This window comes from Aulostomus chinensis, chromosome 21, assembly GCF_037954235.1.
Source record: "Aulostomus chinensis isolate RoL2024-O1b breed Wild chromosome 21, RoL_Achi_v1.0, whole genome shotgun sequence".
NCBI classification, from domain to species: Eukaryota; Metazoa; Chordata; class Actinopteri; order Syngnathiformes; family Aulostomidae; genus Aulostomus; species Aulostomus chinensis.
Window position 1 is genome coordinate 17,720,871 of NC_141340.1, and position 12,896 is coordinate 17,733,766.

The 12,896-nt window shown below is 44.2% G+C and overlaps 1 long non-coding RNA gene across 1 annotated transcript; it reads right to left on the reverse strand.

The window, feature by feature from the left end:
• Positions 1–3,010: 3,010 nt before the first annotated feature.
• Positions 3,011–9,462, reverse strand: LOC147241895 (uncharacterized). The gene is made up of 3 exons (XR_015110800.1): positions 9,288–9,462; positions 8,041–8,140; positions 3,011–3,540 (listed from the first exon to the last, which is right to left on the reverse strand). It is a non-coding gene; the product is annotated as an uncharacterized LOC147241895 (long non-coding RNA).
• Positions 9,463–12,896: the final 3,434 nt, after the last annotated feature.

Here is a 12,896-nt window from a genome sequence, read left to right on the forward strand (position 1 = left end):
TGTGACGGTGCAGTTTCATGGGATAAAAACCGTTTTTGTGGTCAAAATCCCCCTCAGTCATTGTTCAAGTGTTCCAAAGGGAAAATGTCCCCTCATGACATCTGGATATTGGGACTGATTTGCTGCTGTCCATCAAATCCTTCAAAGTTGTGAATAGTCGTGTGTTGTAGTGGACCCGCTGATGGAAGCAAAGCATGGATAAAATACATCTTACAGCGCTCGTAAAAGTGAAGACTTGGCAGCTTGAAAGTCATCTGGAACAGCATGTCCTTCCTGCTGGACAAACCAAATGACTCATATATAAAACTATCACTCCAAGCAACGGTGAACCCAGCCAGAGGCAGTAGAGACAAATGAAGCAGCATTTGATTCACTGAAAACTTGTATATGTGTTGATCTGGGCCCAGAAGGCCACTGGTGTTGTTTACTGCTTTTTTTTTTTCTTTTGGAAGATAAAAATCGAGGATTTAGACACAGAAGCCCAGCAGCACATTGCTAGCATTTATTACAGTTTGAGTGGGAACCAGGAGCCGCTAGTGTTTGTTCTACCTTCACTGGAACGCCAGACCCGCAGTTTCTGACAATAAAGAGTGTGAGGTCAGCGCATGTGCACGTGCCTGATGAAATTACACTCTTCATTGGCTCTCATCACAGGACTGTTCAATGGTGAAATTGCCTCTCTACTTTTAGACAAAGGCATTATATGCTCAGCTATGTTTCGATTGGTGCTTTTTCTATCCTCTCTCCATCCCTGTAAATACAGAGTCTGTGTTTGTGTGTATCCATTTTTCCCTATTATGTACCCTGCAGGTTTGTCCTCCAGGACTGACACGAGCAGTTTAGTGTTAAAACTCAATCAATAGTCTGTCTTTTGCACGAGAAAAATTCCCGTGGGCCCAGCAGCTTTCACGAAAACATTTGGTGCTAAGCACACACACACACACACACACACACACACACACACACACACTGGTCGGAGATGTTGTTGTCGTCTGAGATGTTGTTGTTGTTGTTGTTGTCTGCTATTTTTGTCCACCTTCCACCTTCCACCTGCTGTTATTGGCTCAAAACTTGAGTGATTACAACGGCTGCTGGAGGAATACATTTTCATTTAACCTATGCCCCTTGTGGTGCGCTGCTTAATGGCCCCTCCTAGGTTAAGGACCATTTATCCTTGTGATAGTTATTAGCCCGGCACAGTGAAGGAGCTGAAAGGGGGCTTGGTGAAGGTCAGCAGTGGTCAAGCCGTTGCCATGGCCTGGAAGACAAAGGTAAAAATGTATTTATATTTTTAAAAGCTGAGACACACAGGAAGATGAATGTTTTCTCTTGCGGCTGGGAGGCAGCTGGACCATCCATCTTCACAGATAACATTGTAACATCGCTTAAAACCATCTTTTCTTCCAACTTCCTGTTTTTTAGATGTGCGTTAAACCGGGTGTGTATGTGTCCGAGAGAGAGAGAGAGAGAGAGACATGTTAGCACTAACTCCTTGCTAATGTTTTGCTAAATTACAGCTTCAAATTCCACCTGGCCAATCATTTTTTTTGTACAGTAACGAGGAAGTACACATGGCGGTTAACCAGCTTTGTAGCTACATCAGTAATCAAGCTTCCTATTTAAGGCCAAGGAGCAGCTTTTAATTCATTGTGTTGCATTTACAGTTTTTATGGTTCTATTCTCTTCTAGAGCCGTATAGAACACACACACACACGCACACGCACACGCACACGCACACACACACACACACACACACACACACTGTCGGCTATTTCCGTACAGAGTCAAAACGATCAAGAAGAGCACAGGCAAATATCAGAGCCATAATTCAGCAGGAGCCATGACAGCTGGCTACACGCGAGAACATGAATATGATCTTTTCTACACGGTATTAAAAACATAAAGAATATACATTAAGATGTACCTACAGTACCTTCATGCATTTTTCTCAGTACGTCCTTTCATTGACTGCAGGCGGATGGAGGAGGAAGTGACCACAAGCTCTTGACACCCCATTTCTTGGTGGTGGAACATACAGTGATACCAATGTGAATCGATGACAGGGCGCCCGGAGACACCAAGTTGATATGGCGTGATCAGATCAGACAATGGTCACAGATTATTTCCAAAATCCAATCAGCTGTTATTCAAGCTAAATTTCCGTCGTCCAACAATTCTCTGGGTCGTCCTGCAAACAGTCAAACCAACGCTGCCGATCACATGACCTCCTTTGCAAAGGTAAGTATTTTCGACCCAGCTGTGTTTTCACTGCTGGCGGTATTGTTGTGGTCCCAGTGAAAGAGTATGCCGCACGTCCAGATCTAAAAACAAGGGATCAAGTAGATCTAGGAACTGGAGGATTCAGCAGATGGGTCTTTGATGAGGTTCTCCAGGGGGCTGTGGAGCACTTCTGTCAGAGGTGGCAGATGGATACATTTGTTATCTAGAGCTGCAGGTCCATGTGGCTCCACCAGGCCATCATTTTTTTATTGTCCTTTTTTTTATAGTGTACAATTAAAGATATGGGAATGAGAGAAAGTGTTAAGGGTGGGGGGGGGGGGGGGGGGGGTGGAGCCTACTGGGTCACCAGTCCATCACAGGGCCAACACATAGAGACAGACAACCATTCACACTCACAGTCACACCTACAGTCAATTTAGAGTATCAATCAGCCTCGTCCCCTCTTGATGTCTTTGGACTGTGGGAGGAAGCTGGAGTACCAGAGAGAACCCACACAGGAACAGGGAGAACATGGAGACTCCACACAGAAAGATCCTGTGCTGGAGCCGGGACTGGAACCTGGAACCTTCTTGCTGTGAGGCCACAGTGCTGACCACTGCACCACCGTGCCGCCTCCAAAACACATTGTTTAGCTTTCAGCGTTTTATTGAGTGTTTTGGGGCCTGAGCTGAACATGTAAGTATGAAGTTTCATGACAAAATTATTTATTCAGCATTGGTGTCCTTAAAACCACACAATGTTTATGAAACCTCATCATAGAAATGCCTCATTTTTTTAATACCTATTTCCCACCGAATGCCTTTCAGAATATTTGTTTTGTTTGAACAAGGCTGATCTAATTTTCTACCTGGAAATGTGAACATTTTCTTAAATGTGCTCCTGTCTTGTTCAGGCCAGCTCTTCTGTCTGCTTGTCACATGATAGCTTGAATCAAAGATGCATCTTGACAGATATTCAGTACCTGGGATCTGAAATGTTGTCAGCCTCTTTTCCCCAATATTCTATATTCAAAGCCTGATCATATCTTATGCCTTTCATATGTCTTTCATGCCATTCCTCCTGCACCCATTTTCATTTTTGCACAGAAACAGAATGGTTCCTGTCATGATTTAGAGTGTGACAGATGAAAACCGTCTTCCAACCTCCCTCAGGTCCATTCAAAGGAAAGAGCAAAGAGTCTTTCTCCTCACACCGCAGAACAGACCATCTTCATATTTCGGGGGCCATAAAATGTCTCGATGAGGATGGGAGAATTCAACTGGAAGATGAAACACTCCAGTTTTTGAACACCGTCCACCCCTGTGGAATGATATTGAACGGACAAGTCAATGACACCTCTCGACTGCGACACTCCTCTACAGAGAAATTACAGCCATTACGGTGACTGCTGCTCTGGAGCGAGCAGCTTGGACCAGATGTGCTCGTAATCTGTTTCCAATTTGTATCATTTCTATCACTGGTTTCAAATGGTTGTGGCGCACCTTCTCGCTGAAATCTCCTTAGAATAACACCTAGATGCATATGAAAACATACCCAGGGCATATTGGACATTCCAGACACTCAAATGAGACACATTACACTTCTGTTGAAAGTATTTCTGCCCTAACGGTATTTGATTTTTTTCTAATTGCTGACATTTTGTTTAGCGTTCCTGCCATGTTTTGACTGAAAGCTTTGGAGTTTCTGCCTCCCCAACTGTCTCTGGCAGTGCTGTTATGTGGGCTACGTTCACATCATTAGCCTCAGCGGTCTGGGGCTGATGAATAGAGACAGAAGAGAACAGAGCTTTAATGCAGAACAGACCTAAATGAATGAAATCAAATAGTTCTTTGACTTGCCTCCCTGTGGAGACCATTTGGTATCCCTCCTAGCAACCATTTGTTTTGATGATATGGCGAGCCGAAAATGGCACCATCTACAATCAGGCTAATGAGGTCAGTGCTGCAGGCATGAGCGTACTACATAGATTAACCCTGGGCTGCAGGCTATTTTCAGGCTACTTTCGCAACCTTTACTTCATGTTTCATTTGATGTGCACTCCACCTTGCTAGGACGAAAACTTCAAGAGCAATTCAACTGAGAAGAAGGGACGTGAGGTGGGACATTAAAGCTCCGGGGGTTAATTAAGGTAATATAGACTCTTAAGGACCATCTGTTACGAAAGCTCTGCGAAGTCCCCAGATGTCTGAAGCCCAGGTATTCTATCCTCTCGACTTACGTCACTAATTTCACCGTTTGACCACCAGGGGCCTTCAGTTCAGTTCAGCTTCTCCTACTCCTTTAATGGCCTCATCAACAATATCCCTTAAATTGCACCCATAAAGAGACAGGAGTTACTTTTCTGTGGAGTGATTTTATTCTCCAAGGTGCAGGATATTATTTGCTTTTAAGAGGTCTTGTTCTTGAAGCAGGCGAAGCTATAGAACCAAACACACTTGTCAACAAAGAGTGTCACTTAGCATTCATCCACCCATCCATCCATTTTCTACCACTACTACATTTGGGAGGAGCTGGAGCCTATCCCAGCAGCCTTCAGGCGAGAGGCGGGGTTCACCCTGGACAGGTCACCAGTCCATCACAGGACCAACACATAGAGGCAGACAACCATTCACACTCACAGTCACGCCTACGGTCAGTTTAGAGTATCAATCAGCCTCGTCCCCTCTTGATGTCTTTGGACTGTGGGAGGAAGCTGGAGTACCAGAGAGAACCCACACAGGAACAGGGAGAACATGGAGACTCCACACAGAAAGATCCTGTGCTGGAGCAGGGACTGGAACCAGGAACCTTCTTGCTGTGAGGGGACAGTGCTGACCACTGCACCACCGTGCTGCCACCACTTTGCAACAACTTTCATAGACTTTGAGTTAAAGTTTTTGGAGTAACAGGTAGAACAAATTTAGGCACAAATTTCTTTGTGTGTGTTATAATCCTCAATTATAATCCATAAGAATTCAAGTCTGCTTCAAAATGCTGATTGAACAAATGCTGACTCTAAGCCTGAACTCTGAGTTGATTGATCCTGAAATCTGAGAAGGTTTTGGTTTTAGAAATGAGGTAAATCAAGATCATCCATCATCTGTGGACCTCTAATATTAACATGGCAACAGGTAAAGAAAACACCTTCCATTTTAATCCAGTGGAGCTAGAACGTGTATCAATATTCACAATATTAACTCTTTAAAATTACACAGATGTGGTGAAAAGAGTCCATACATTAACATAATTAATTGACATTTTATTCAGCGCATTTCATTCATTCATCATTTAGAAAACTGGATTTTCCTTAAGGTGGAGGTAGGTAGGGAAACTGTATCATTAGTAACACCACTTACTATGAATTTGAATGACATATTATGATATAAGGCGGCACGGTGGTGCAGGGGTCAGCACTGTTGCCTCACAGCAAGAAGGTTCCGGGTTCCAGTCCCAGCTCCAGCACAGGATCTTTCTGTGTGGAGTCTCCATGTTCTCCCTGTTCCTGTGTGGGTTCTCTCTGGTACTCCAGCTTCCTCCCACAGTCCAAAGACATCAAGAGAGGACGAGGCTGATTGATACTCTAAATTGACCGTAGGTGTGACTGTGAGTGTGAATGGTTGTCTGTCTCTATGTGTTGGTCCTGTGATGGACTGGTGACCTGTCCAGGGTGAACCTGCCTCTCACCTGAAGGCCGCTGGGATAGGCTCCACCCCCCCCCCCCCCTTAACAGGATAAGCGGAAGAAAATGGATGGATGGATTTTCCTTAATGGATGATAAAATGCAATCCTCCATTTTTTAAATCTGCCTATGTTCTACAGCCGTAACCTGACAGGAATAAAATGCTTGTGGCAGCATCCAAAGATGAAAACATGGATCAATATACACTCTGACCCAGTAATAAGGATTTTGATGATTTGTAGTTAAAAAGGCTCAAACTGACAGTCGATTTGTCTAAAAATAAAGAGTTGAAGCTGAGACGACACAGACAAAATGTTAGTCTCACGATGCCACCTACATATTTCATTTCGTATTCATAGCATTCATTGGCTAAGATGAAATTTTAGCACATGAAACGAAATGTAAAAAAAACAACAACAATTGTTTTATTTGTTAGGCTGCTAAAACATCAGAACCAAGAAAACACAATCTGCTTCATTATCTTTGGTGAACTGATCCAGTAGTTCAATAGTTCACGGTGGGAAAGGAACCCAGCTGACTCATGTTGTCACACTTGCACATTTATCCTGTGAGCCCCTCTGGGTCTTTTTTCCCTCCTCTTTTCTCCTGCGTGGGTCACAGGTTCATATTTCGTAGAGGTCATCCTGTGAAAACTGCCCCCTGGAGGGTTCCTGTTTCAGTCATAAGCCTGTGGTCTCCGGCGGCTTCTGCAGCCTGGATTTACCCTTCACACATACAGTACTACCCTGTTGTTCTCTGAAACTGAAGGCTAAGGTTAACTAAAGATGCTGTTTTTGTTGTTGCTGTCAGATGAAAATCTAGAAAATGTCAACTTTTCAAGGGCTCACTAAAACACACTGACCTTAGGTGGACCTTATGGCAACCACAGTACATTCTGAAAGGGATTCATCTACTAAAGTTTTTAATAGTTTGCTTCACTCCAATAGAAATATTCTAATATTTCCAAGGTTGCCGTGCATAAAAGATAACATTTTTTAAGCTTGGCGTCAAAGGCCTGTTGAAGCTTAGTGACTCTGACGAGCTCGTTGGTCTGTGTTCAGATTATTGATGAACTTAGAGATGGTCCAACGCCATCTTCAAAGGATATCGAGTGCTGGTCGGACAGCAGAGTATCAAAATAAAATACATGCTGTTTGTTAAAAAAAAAAAACCGCTAACCCTGTATGGTGATGTCATCATTGTTGTTTGACCCGGCTCAGGTTGAACTCTCCAAAAAACAAATTCAGCAGAAGTCACAGAATGAAGCCATATTTTGTCATCAAGTTTGGAAGTCAAACTTCACATCTTGATGAGCTGTCGTTGTGTTCGTGGGATGTTACACTTCCCAGTGTTGCCGCATGGAGGACATTTTATAAGCCCTGTCCTAAAATGGTTATCTCCCTGAAACAATCCGTCTCCCCGCTAAAACAGCAGCTGGAGCTGATACTGGATGTTGTGGTTGGGGGGGGGGGAGTGCAATGAAAGGTAAATATGATCGTGCTGGAGGTTCGAATTATTGTGAAGTCACACATCATGTGGCCCACATTCATCACCATGATGGGCCGCGAACACATTAAACCCAGATTTGATTTAGAACCGAGACTTACTCAATTCGTTATGACGCAAAATGAGCAAATTGTTGCACAGAGGTCATTTTGGATATTGTTCACGGTCCATTTTATAAAGAGTGAAATCATTGGACATATAAGATATTTATGGTACAGCAGATAAAACTGTTTCTGTACTCAATGTTATCGCTTTTAGATTTTTACCAGTGATCGGAGGCCTTTCTTCTCCTGTTCAATCTACTCTAGATGACGATGATGATGATGATGATGATGATGATTCCCCGACACACAGTGCATGTTGTTCAGTCACAGGCCGTAAATGAACGGGTATAAACTGTTTCTTCGTGCAAAGTTCAGGATATAAAAGGCTCACGGTGAAAGTGAAAATGAATTCCTGTGCTGAAAGAGTTTAAAAAAAAAAAAGGAGAGGCAGTAGAAAATGCCCTCTTAATGAAATATGGTTACGAGACGTGTGTGGAGGATCAAGTAAGCACACTGTCAGAGGCAGGTCCCATGGAAAAGGTCACGCTTGTTGCGCTTTCGGCGGGCGCCACATACAACGTCACCGCTTACCAGGCTGAAGTCCCAGATGACTCGCTTTACCCTCCGCTGTCCTCCATCTCTCGTCGGGCCTATCATTAGTGAAGCGAACACTTTATCCACCATTTCGTCCCTGTAGACAGGGGAAGAGAGGAGATGGAGAGCAGGAAGTAATGATCCACAGTGTCCAGGTAAAATTAGCTCCATTAATCACCTCATTGATTGGTCAGCTGCCGAGCAAAATGCCCTTCTTTCCCTACCTCTCCCTCTCTCTCTCTCTCCCTCCCTCTCTCTCTCTCTCCCTGCAGCCTTGAACCCAGCGCTGGCCATGAAAGGGTTAAATTAAGTCTTTGCTGAAACATCTTTGTTCATCTGGAGGCTCTTTTCTTGTTTGTTTTTCAGTGCTTAGAGGAAAAGTCGATACCTGTCTCCTTGTAAATGAAGAACAATTGGGCTGAAATGCTCCTTTGCTCTTTCAAAGAAGTGATTTGCCTCCAAACTTTTAAGTCTCCGCATCGCCAACCTCCTTCTCTCTCCTTCCTCCCACAAATTGATATCTGACCCAAACATTATGAAGTTTTCGTTTTCTTTTTGCGCCTGAAAGGAAGAGAGAGAGAGACAGAGAGAGCTTTCTTTTCAATTGATTTCCCCTTTTCTGAGAGATGTATGAGATCTCCAGATGGAAACAGACCATTACCGTACGTATCAGCCTCCAAAGGCACATACATGCGCCGAGGAGAAATGCTCCTGTTACTTGTCACATGCAGCTCTTGACATCACCAGCAGAGCGACAGAAATGCAGGCCTTACTGAGTTCTAGCACACAAATGTTTTTAATCAGATTAGAAATTTAAGGCTGCAGTGGGACACCCCTCTTGGCGAATTCATCATCACTCCTTGGGCAGTAAAAAAAAAGTTGATAAATTGCGCAGAATGCAACATGACTTTTGATCCATTCGGTGTGACAACGTTTGGAAAGTTCTAAGCTGCGTGATTGCATTTTTTTATTCACATGGAAACTGGCAACACCGTCTAGCGTAGTCGACTGTGATTAATAGTTTTAGTTCCTCCTAAGATACGTTGGTCTTATTCAAAATTGGAAGTTTTGATGTTCGCCAGTTTTCACTTGCGACTCACGACAACTAGTTCTGGTGGCAAAGTTGTACTCCGGCAGTTCGCTGTGGTAAAAGCAGTAGCTCTCCAACAAATACTGCCTTTTAAAAACAGAAGTATTGTCACCATAATATATTCACTGTTGAGGCAAGCAGAAGTCTTAAGTACCTTAGTCCAGTAATGATCCTGGGTCAGACCTGAGGCACCTGGAGTTGGATTTGTTGATTCAGCCGACTTCCCAGCTGAGTCAGGACGTCCCCCCTTGCACCGGAGCCTGGTGCCGACAGGATGCCGGTGTTGGGGGGCTTTAAAAGTGTCCACCCCTCACTTTGGTTCAGCTCCGTCGTCTCTCTCGTTCAAATATGATGATAGATACAAAAAAAACCTGATGGTCAGCTCGGGCTTCCTCATGTACGAAGCAAAATGTGATGTCACTCTTGCTCTGTTCTTTCTCCTACGGTCTCCTGGGCTCATGCTCTCGTACGAGCGTGCTGGCCATAATCCACACACCTGATACGCAGGCTGTGAAACACGCACCATTTTGTCCCGCATCAACGTTTATGTCACTCTTTCATCTCATCTGCCGAAAAAACATTTATGAACGGGATTTTGACTTTTCTTTTTCCCTTGGGGATAAAAATGCTAACGTACCTTTAAGGTGTGGGCTTCAACTACCAGACGTGTTATCAGATCATATGATGGGATTTTGCCTTGTGACCTTTAACACTGATACGTCTGATTGTATTCGGCGAGTGGAAAGTCAGACTCAGCGAGTGCTGCACGTTTCTAATAGCGTGGCAGCCACTTGTCCGACTTGCTTGTGTCAATCTTTGATGAACAAGATAAAACGGGAGGGGCCCGCTGCCCCGCTCTGGACTTTATTTTGGTGTTCCAGCCATGATCAACCTTTACTGCGCTCAGCAGAATTTCACTTGTGCAATTAGGATAAGAGCTCTGTGTTTTTCTTTGCAACACATCTACATCTTTATCAAAACATATCACTCACATAAGTAGATTTTGACGGGGATTAGGTCTCCGGGTAAAGGTGGCGGTTAAAATCAGACGGCTACAGCCCATGTGAGACAAATGACTGTGGGAATGAAGCCACTCTGTGAAGCAGCCAACCTGATGTAAATTACTTTTTACAGAGGAAATGTGGGCTCTGGCCTTTTTAAAGCAAAGTGCATGTTATGTATGATCACAATGTAGTGTATAGTATGGCATTTTAATCACAATGTGTGTCCAGTGGCCTGAACAGCAGCAGATACGCTCCTGTGTGGAGGTAAAATGTATGTAAGTATAGCTGTGTTTTATGTTGTGAGTAGATGTTCTCCCCCAGGAGTTCTGTGTATATTTGAATTTCACACATTCAGCTGCTGGGCTGCGCAGCTTCCTCATGGCCTTTAGGCTGTGTGTGATGGATGGTATTTGTGAACACACACTTACCAGGTTGCATATAGATTTGGCTCTGACACTGAAAAATACAGGGTGGAAATTTTCACCCTCAAGATAACATCGTGCCGTAGTTAAGAGTCAACAAGCGCAGGAGCTTGCACATGTGATAGAGAAAGGCAGAGTGAGTTTCACACAAAGCCGCACAGTGGTGCAGTGGTCAGCACTGTGGCCTCACAGCAAGAAGGTTCCAGGTTCCAGTCCCAGCTCCAGTACGGGATCTTTTTGTGTGAGTCTGCATGTTCTCCCTGTTCCTGTGTGGGTTCTCTCTGGTACTCCAGCTTCCTCCCACAGTCCAAAGACATCAAGAGGGGACGAGGCTGATTGATACTCTAAATTGACTGTAGGTGTGACTGTGAGTGTGAATGGTTGTCTGTCTCTATGTGTTGGCCCTGTGATGGACTGGTGACCTGTCCAGGGTGAACCCCGCCTCTCACCTGAAGGCTGCTGGGATAGGCTCCATCCCCCCCCCCCCCCCCCCCGCGACCCTTAACAGGAATAAGTGGAAGAAAATGGATGGATGGAGTTTCACACAAATAAATTGCGTCAAATAAAAATAGACTACTAGCTCTCATGGAATTCACAGGAGGACGTGAAACGTCCACGACCCATCTGAAGAGGCTTCTCTTACAAGCTAGTGGGAGGTTTCTTGCACAGTAAACTCTAATAATATTGTCCAGGAGAAGATATGTCGAAAGACAAGATGCAAGAGCTGTTCATCGTCTTCTTTCACAAGCCGATCTACCACCTATAAATGTAAGAACATTTACTGACTTTTGTCTCTGTTTCCACCAGCAGCGTTTCAGTCGCTGCGCCTTTTGCCCGGCCGGCGTTTTAACGAGCTCAGAGTCAGACTCATTGATTAGAGGAGCTGTTAGAAGTGCACCTTGCAGCCAGAATGCGGTATCCTGTTTAAATTAGGGGTCCGAGTTGGATGAAACAACACAAGCACTTGTCGAAAGTTTATCAAATATATGGATGTTTGAGCCAGAACAAGAAAAATAGCTACAGATTGGTTTAGTTATGCTCCAATAGTTTTAGACTTAGCCTGATACCATGTCTATCCATCCATCTATCCATCCATCCATCCATCCATTTTCTGTACAGTTTATCTATTGAGGATCGTGGGGGTCTGGAGACTCTCCCAGCTGACATCGGATGACAGGCAGGGTTCACCCTGGACAGGTTGCCAGTCTGTTGCAGGGCCATCAGGAGCAATTAGGGGTTCAGTATCTTGCTCAAGGACACTTCAACACGGTCACCTGGGGAAATGAGAATCGCACTAACAACCCTTCGGTTGCAAGACAGCCGCTCCACCTCTGAGCCACGCCGCCTCCACCCCTTGCACAAGCAGAAACTAATCTTTAACTCTTCACGTTTAAAACCCTACGTCAATTAAAATTATGGCAGAATCAACTTTTGTGACTCTTCTTTTAATGCCATCAGCTCCTCCAAGGATTCAACATTTAACTGGACTTCTTGAATCTGGTTATCACTTCATCGTGGAGGCGTCATCATTAAAGCTTCAGTGGCAAGCATGATACAATGGAGGCAGTGAACCACAGATGGCCCTTTGTGGGCAAACAAAGTCGTAGATTGAAGCTTGAGAGTAGAATGGCTGCAACCCACAGAGGACACGTAATGTCTTTTTAGGCTCTGAGACAAGAGCTGTGGAGATGCACAGACGCTATGTATTTATAGAAAGCAGCTGTGTCAGTGGTGAGCAGTCGGAGTTACTTAGCAAAGCCCGTGGGCTCAGACTATCTACCCCTGTTACAGGGAAGTCATTAGAGAAGTGGATTATACACGACAGCAGAATCTCATTTCCAAACTGCGAAAGAATGAAGGCTGAAACTCTCAAATTCAAATACTTTCTCTCAACATGAAACATAAATGTGAGTTCAGTCCAAAATGGGTTCAGTGTGTAACTGTTTGTTCATAATGCATTTGTCAGTGACGACAGGGGTGGAATACTTAGTTGATTATAAAACTGAAGGCATCGCAGACTCTAATCTGATTCGATTCTTTTCCCTGAATCAAACATTATTCCGATTCTTTGACCTTCCAAAGTCATGAAATACTGCTGTCCAATGCATTAAAAATGTAAGGTTTCAATTGCATGCACCAATTGGTGACACCGTGATAGAGCGATGAACCTGAACCCTGCAATTTTCACTGAAATCCAAGTGTTGGTGGATTAACGGACATGGATTATGGTGGATTATGTGCCTGCGAGATGGCAAGAAGTGTTCTTGGACAGTTTTGCTGTGTCTTGAAGTAGGTGACTACGGGGTGCTTTTAACATCAAATTTAATGTTTGTGGCT